This window comes from Rhipicephalus microplus, chromosome 8, assembly GCF_043290135.1.
Source record: "Rhipicephalus microplus isolate Deutch F79 chromosome 8, USDA_Rmic, whole genome shotgun sequence".
Classification (NCBI taxonomy): Eukaryota; Metazoa; Arthropoda; class Arachnida; order Ixodida; family Ixodidae; genus Rhipicephalus; species Rhipicephalus microplus.
Genome location: NC_134707.1, coordinates 15230801 through 15238967, shown reverse-complemented (window position 1 = coordinate 15238967; position 8167 = coordinate 15230801).

Here is an 8167-nt window from a genome sequence, read left to right as displayed (position 1 = left end):
TGGCTAACTTTTTTTCGGAACTAATGCTGGGCGCCATATTACATCGCTTAACACATGAGACTAAAGGGTGTGTCAAACATAAAATTATCATTTGAAATACAAACTAACCCGTGTATTGCCAGCACTCTTTTATAAATATGCAAATACAGGCTTCAATTTTTTCTGGTTCATACTTCAGTGGGATTGAGATACTTGCGCAAATAATACTTTTTTGACATTTTTTTTGTATTCATTGGTATTTTTGTTTTATTTGGTACGTTCTTGAACGTCAGATGTGCTGTCTATATTTGGTGGACTATGACTTGTTCTTATAGCAATGATGCACGGCATGCGTAATGAATTAGTTTATTCCGTCATATCTGCATTCATATTTTCGCATGCGCGCTACACTAATTGGCACTACGGAGTGTTCCTAGCGAAAAATCTTTGGGCTCATGTCGAAATTCTAATAGATAAGAAGCTTTCACCGGCAGCTAATGATTTTGCTAATTGCGTTCAAAAAGTATTACTTGATCACATTTTAATAAAAGGTATTACAGGTGACACACTTTAATAAAGGAACGAATGCATCAGATGCCTCGTCAAGCAAAAAAAGTTGACCATTGGCGTCGTCAGCTCGGTGTTAGCACGATCACCACGAGATGGCATCACCTTGACGTTGTGTATGATGATCATTCTGCGTTGACTTAACCACGGCGTCACAGATTGTCGAAATCATAGGCCGTCTAAAAATGACGTTTTGTGCATGAAAGAGTTTAAGCCTGCTGTTCTCGACAACTATTTCAACGCTATTCATTTTGCACCCCGTCTAGAAGGAAGACAAACAAGTCATCGCTGAAAAGAAACCGTTCATTCGGCTATATCCCTCTTTCCTCTCCGACGCTTGCGTGGTGCCTTACCAGTGTTAATTTCACAGCTTAGCAACATTAACAGCCACCCTATATAAACCACTGATTCGGCAATAATATCAAATTGATGACCACAGAAATGGACCAACCTAGTAACGGCCTCACTCCAGGGGATAACTTCGGTGCGGGGTCGCATTGGGAAGAACTCCCCAAAGCTATAAAGTTATTGCCTCTTCAGGGTTCCCGACTACACTTTACTTAATTGCCAACCCTTTCCTTTTCGTCGCAGACATTCATTCTTTCTTTCTTATTTTGTTTCTAATCAATTGCACCGGCAGGATCCAAACACGTGATCTTTGAATCCTGCTGGATTGGATCTAGCTGGTGGCAAGTTATCTTGTCATCTGCTTATGTTTTCTTTTACGTTTACACTACAATTACTTCTGATAACACCTCTTATTCTTCACTTTACATACCTGTATGTTGGTTCTCAATAATGTTGTGTTTAACAAAAAAAGAACGAGCATCTAAATTTACACTTGTTTTGTTCACATGTTATGGTAACATTCAATGCGAAAAAATTGAACAGATATGCACAATAGTTCTAACCAGCACAATCCGCATATATTTCGTCACACTCCCCATCGCGAAGAACGATGAAATGCATGAGACAGTATGCGAAGCGGCTTTGACGTTCATCTCAGGCACGCCAGGAGCCTACAAGCACACTTTCCGAGATCTGGGACGAGATTGAGTGCGAAGCGAATGCGGCTGGCCATACAACAATGCTTAAAGAAATGACGCTTCACTGCATCTGTTCTTCACTGCATCTGCTCGTTTCACGCATAAGAATAAGAGCGAGATTTATTCTTTAGAGCGGCGTAGCGCCCTCTGATATCGTCCTCTGCTCGATAAATCTTAAAGTGCTCGGCGCATCTCGCTCTTGGCATGTGTCTCGGCTTTGTACTTGGCTTCGTCAGTATTCATGAACTCGTCCGGCTTTCCCCTCTCCCGCGATGAATCTCTTCAAACCTGAGGCACGCGTGTAAATTTGAAAGAGCTTGCGGCTGTCGCAGTATTATCGAAACGATCGAAGAATTTTCGGGGAACATATTCTAAAAGGGTTCATGTAGATTGAACCTGAGACATCAGTCACAAGCGAGAATACTATGCGTGGCTCTTCGTGTTTTGTTATGTATGCTTGTTTCGTTATGTACGCTGGTTTTTCTAAGGCTTTTGGGGCGCTGTTCTTTTGGTGAGGGAGGGTGCGATTCTCTTCAGCGCCTTTGCATAGGTATGGGTATTTTTTGATCGTTCTGGCACCATCTTTTGTGACTTTAGGTATTTTTATTTTTGTCGGATTTATATGTATGTCATTTTATTCATTCATATCCTCATTCATTCTTTCATTCACTCACTCACTGACTCACTCACTCACTCCATTCATTCCTGAAATTGTTCATGAACAGCTCTAGGTTTCAATATACAGGGGTACACCTTTGCTACACTACATAAAGAATATTAAACAAGCGTAGAAAAACGAAAAAAAATGACTGTACTTCATTATGCAGCAGCAGCACAAGTGAAGTAAGAACAATATACAAGCTCCAGAACATGGCAACATTATAATGAGAAGTATTTTTTTCCGGGTCATAGCAGGTGAACAACCAAAGACAATAAAGACGCCGGCGTCTTCAGCAGCCATTCCAACATAAAAAAAAATAAATTGAAACGAATCTTCGGAGCCGACATTTCAAATGGCGTGAAAAAATTGTAATTCTTGCGTTTATATCAATCCCACGAGTACTCGAAGGGAACAGAGATATCAAAAAATGATATAAAATGAGATTAGACATAAAAACAAGCAAATGTGTGTTTCAATAAAAAAAGTGCAAAAACATTTACTGACGATTCTTATTTGGTCTTATGTAAATTCTGGGTGCAGATTTATGATGGGACAAGACCAACTGTTTTTGAAGTTTGCATCTGCCGCAGGGTATCGACTACGCCATTGATCGCAATTTTTCGTCAACTGACATAGCACCCGCTGCGTCATTATTCGTCTTTCTTCAGACAAGGGGGGTAGGCCCTACACACCTGAGAGGCGTTATGTACAGCCGTCCGCACCTCTAACAAGAACACTTCGATGCGTGGTCAGAGCTAGTTTGATTGATTCCAGCCGCCAGGTGCTGGGTGCTTTTGCCGAGATATACCGAGATATATACCTTGGTAGGCTTGGATAGTATGTCGGCATGTATGGTTAGCACCTTGCCACAGAACCCAAACATTCGTGGTGTCAGCGTCAGTCAAACTGCTGCAGGACACGTGGCGGGGCGTTCGTGTTAAAGGTGCTGACGGCTGTACACCTTGTTGATGCTGTGTGTGGCTAGCGACGATGCAAAATTATGGCTGAGCACTTTGCAGCGGGCGGGAGGCACTAAACAACGCACTCCTTGCCTAATTACTACTGTGTCATGAATGACTGTTACTTTACTTTTTTGCCACGATATACTGCATAGGCCGACATAATTCCTGGTGTTATAGTGGCATCCTAATGATGTCACCAATTTTTCGCGATCTGTGATGTCATTGTGATGTCACACTGGTGACGTCATCAGCGAAGAATTGTGTTTTTTACTTCGCTTGTGTTCACGCTACCGGCGGTCAACTGTCACGTTTACTGAGGCATCTAAGGCTGTCGTTTTAATAATGCTTGAGGCAATATTAGTATTATGAATGATCCATAGCAAGAAGGAGGTAAAAGAACAACCAATCAAAGTTCGAGGAGTAGAAACTCGCCGCCTTTAGGGACCGGACTCGCACCCTTAGGTAATAGAATGTAGAGGACCTCTTTCTACCTAGAAAACAATTACGAGGCGAAAAAAAAAGAAAAATTACGCACCAACTACTTCCCTCACTAGTTCAGTTTAAAGATCAGTCAAAAACAACATCGAATGTGGCAACCACTAAAAGTCACATTGGCAAACTAATCGACTTATTTTGTGTACTTCTCGTAGCGGCAATGTTTTGCCTTAGTAACAGCTTTTTTTTTCTTTACACATTAACATCATCATCAGCCTGACTACGTCAAGTGCAGGGCAAAGGCCTCTCCCATGATCCGCCAATCAAACCGGTCTTGTGCTTTTTGTTGCCACGTTATACCTGCGAACTTTTTAAGCTCTTCGTCCCACCAAACTTTCTGTCTCCCCTTCGCACATTTGCCTTCTCTGGGAATCTAGCCACATGTTGTACAAATTTATACACATTGTTTCATAAATGGAGGACCCAGATTAATGAGTAGGCCCAACGAATACTAAAGAAATAGTTGATTGCCAGAGCGCCATTTATTCACCGCGCGCCTTCGCCATTCAGTTTAGGCGCACTGTGCCACTGAATATAAATCGACCCATTTAGTGAGCATCGTAGTCGCAACGCAACGGGAAATTGAAATTCGGGTCATGTCCTGGCAGACTTTTATTGAACCACGCCTACTTCATATTTCGTCTTCCAAGGTCTATCGCCATCACAATTACATTTTTTTTTTTTTTGAAGAGAACCGGGGTACGGTTTTTTTGTTTGACCTTTCTTTTAAATAAAGCGGTGTTTGGCTGCTGACCCGAATTTCACTGTCCTCCGAAATTATAATGGTGCAGATTTGCATAAGGCAGTTGGTGGCTAATGGCCATGAATCCTTTCGATGGACTGAACAATGTTTGCATAGCCGCTTATAGTTAGAGGGCCAGCAATAAGAGAAGTGCACATTCGCCTGTTTCCTGCAGTGCTATACTGTAGTGCGTGCTGTCTGAATTACAACGAAAGCTCTGACGAGGTCACTACAGTAGTCATTTATGGCAGCATACTATAGTGTGACACCGCTGCCCTCCACCAGGGCCCGTAACCGCTCTCGCACAAAAGGGGGAGAGAGAAAAAAAACACCTGGTCTGCACTTCACGCGCAGCACAGTACACTTGTATTATAGCATGACAGAAGAGTAAAAGGACAACAAGGCGTCACACAATATGAACTGGGCAACCAGTGAATGCTTTAAAGATTCCAAGATATACAAAGTGCTCAGCCATAACTTATCATCGTTATCAGCCGCAGCATGAACGATGTTCACAAGTATCTCTCATGTTGGTGCAGCGGGTACGTCGCTTCTCTTCAGAATGATGAATAGTGGCTCAGCAGGAACTTTTTTACTTCATAAGAAAAGACTTGCGCCGTCTGCCGCTAAAGGGAAGAATGTGTAGACGCGAAGTAGCGGGGGCGAACGCTTAAACTGGCGGCGACGTTGACGCTGGCGCTCATCAAGCCAAGTCAAGACGCCCTTCACTGAATTCCGAATGCGTGATCCGGTGCCAACATATACGGGGTGGCCAGGGATTGGTTGTGCAGCGCAAGCAGTTAGTTTTTTTTTTGTTTTTTCTTAAGCAAATGCTGCTTGCGTCGGCCTTGGGCGAGGAGAGCGATAGTTCTGCTGGTGTCATCCTGCGCTGGCACGAGACGTGAGTATGCGCAGTGGGGATGTACGGAGGGACAGTGTTACATAGGCTAGCCAAATAGCTGCTTCGCATCCGAAAATGATTTATCGTGCAATGAATACCTTGAATGTGTACTTGTATTAGTAGCCTTAAGATGGTTTATTACGGTATCAGAAAATGCCTCTCTTCAAGCGTTCGCAGCAACTGCGCCAAACGTTCCGCGCAGGCACAGCGCTTTTCTTCTTTTTTCACAATCCAGCTGCTTCTTAGCCCGTCATGCGGGGCATCTACTATATCGGCCGTGCCACCGCTGGGACCTCGTTTGTAACCTTTCGCTAGCTATACCTCGCCTGCCATATCATCTAGTTGCGTTTGAACAGCCATCGTGCCGGCCACTCGAACCTGTCACACGATAACGCCTTTACCACGGCCAGCTGGCGGCGAAACGCCATTACCTTTACTACGCAGCCGAGGTAGGCGACAATGGCGGCCCATCAATCAACCCGGCATCTGTTCGATTAGCTTTTTTCGTGAGTACGTACTGCCAAAGTGAAGAGTTTCGAAAACGCTGTCCTATGGCACCGAAAACGGGGCTTTTTCATCCTTTCTTTCTTCCTTCCTTACTTACTTACTTTCTTTCTTTTTTCTTCTTCCTTTTTCTTCTTTCTTTCTTTTGACCCCGAAGGTCGCGGATTCAATCATGGACACAGCGATCGCACGTAGTAGAGGCGAAATGCTAAGAGCCCGTTTACTGGGGTATGTCGGTGCACACTAAAAAGCATCAGAAGGTCTAGATTTCCGTAGCGTTTAACTACTGCGTGACGCGTAACGATATCACTTACTTCTCTCACATCCACACTTTAGTGCGATGGTATAGTAAGACTTTTTATTGAAATAAATAATAGATTAATGAGTTGTCTGCATTCCTTGGCGATTGCCATCCCTTTCCATGTGGTTTCCAGGATAAACATTTTCGAATACATTTGAAAATTAGAAAACGCAACAAACATATGTGCATTCGCGCATCTCGCAAGTTTCCACTGGGCGAGAAAAATTAGCGGATTACTACGTTCTTCGCGAGAAGAGGTCATCGAAAGTCGATAGTCATCTGTCTGGAGAAAGATAACAAAGCGTTTACTTGACGTTCTGCGCGAGGTTAGTGAGTAGGTGCTGCGTGACGTATGGACGCCATGTAGTAGTAATTTGAAAAAATGGAGTTTTCTAGAACGTAAAACCGCTGGTACGAGGCAGCACCGTGTAGTTTTAATGAAGCATAAGAAACACCCGTTTTTTTATCATAGCATCGCATTGCCAGCGCCACGTAATAAGCACTGCGGCCTTTAAAATTACGCATCTAGGCAATTTAGAAATGAAGTAACACACTACGTATTGCTCCCGTATTGATGTTGTGCCCAAACGTTATTTGTTTTTTATTGACAATTTTGTCTACTGCGAACGCAACCAGGAGATCAAGATGGGTGTCGTTCAGCAAGGGGTTAACCTTTCGCTCTGGTGGCTGAATCAATTGACAGACAAACAGAAGGACAGGCACGCAGACAGACAGACCAACATTTCTGCCTCAAAGTACCCCACAAAAGACTATCGTCTTGAAAATTCATTTATTTTGTACGTAGGGAAGAGCAAGTGGCCTTTATATATCCTACTCCCGGCTAATCCCTTGTCACGACGGGAAGGCCTCCGTGATTCTCGACAGCTTGATCTGAGTCAGAGTGAGCCTGAGTGATTCGACTCATGAGGAAGTTGTTGGCTGACATATAAGTTTATAGCGAGGGAATTGGAACACCTCTCTAAACCCTACTTAGCGTGACGCAACCTCAAGAAAAGAGACTGGCATTTCACAGGATTATATCTGTTCCAAACCTTTAAAAGCCCCACAACGCCTCTGGTGATGAATCCACGTTCACGATCATGAGCGATCTCGTTGAGGTTCGGTTAGACAGGTAATACATTCGCACCCAACTAAACTGAGAACTGAACAGTGTGGTGAATTCCATATTGCAAATACCAGCCGTTAAGGAACACCTAAACCTCTCTTAAGACCAGTCCTGAAAAATCCATTAAGTACGAAATTCTTCCTAGCCGCATCCCGCCAAAACAAATCGAGATTTTCGGTCGCTATAATCCACCGTAAGCAAGGCCATCTCTCGTCAGTCTCTCATTGCACCTCAGTGGTAAACGTAGCTGAACTAGTTTGGCAGCCCCAACGGAGTGGTCTAGTCGTTACGACATTCGACTGCTAGCGTGAAGATCGTGGAATCGAATACCGGCTACGGCAGCTGCGTCTTCAATGGAGGCGAAAATGTTTGAGGCTTGTGTACCTAGATTGAGGTGCATGTCAAACAACCCCATGTGGTTGAAATTTCCGAAGCCCTTCACTACGGCGTCTCTCATAATCATAGCCTGGATTCGGGACGTTAAACTTCTGATATTGTTAACTAGCCGTGGCTATGGCCGTACTAGATTTTAAACGGACAACCATTCACACTGACTCACAAGCTACCGTCAGGGTCTTTCAATCAAATGTGTATAGAAATTATCGTTTTACTACTAGACATAGGAGTATACATCGAAAATGTGAAATGCATCATGTTGGAAGAAAAAGAATTGTACAATCAAAGATAAAGCAGTCGCTACATCAATCACACCGCACAGTTTGGATATAGTTGGCACAACACTCACGACAACTATTATTGTCTTAATAAATAAGACGAGGCTTGCACCTCACCACGCAAGCCTTTAAAGTGCGAAACTAGACTACTCTAAAGACTAATATGACTGCTCTTATTTGCAGGCCTTAGGCAGCATATAGGTTTCGAT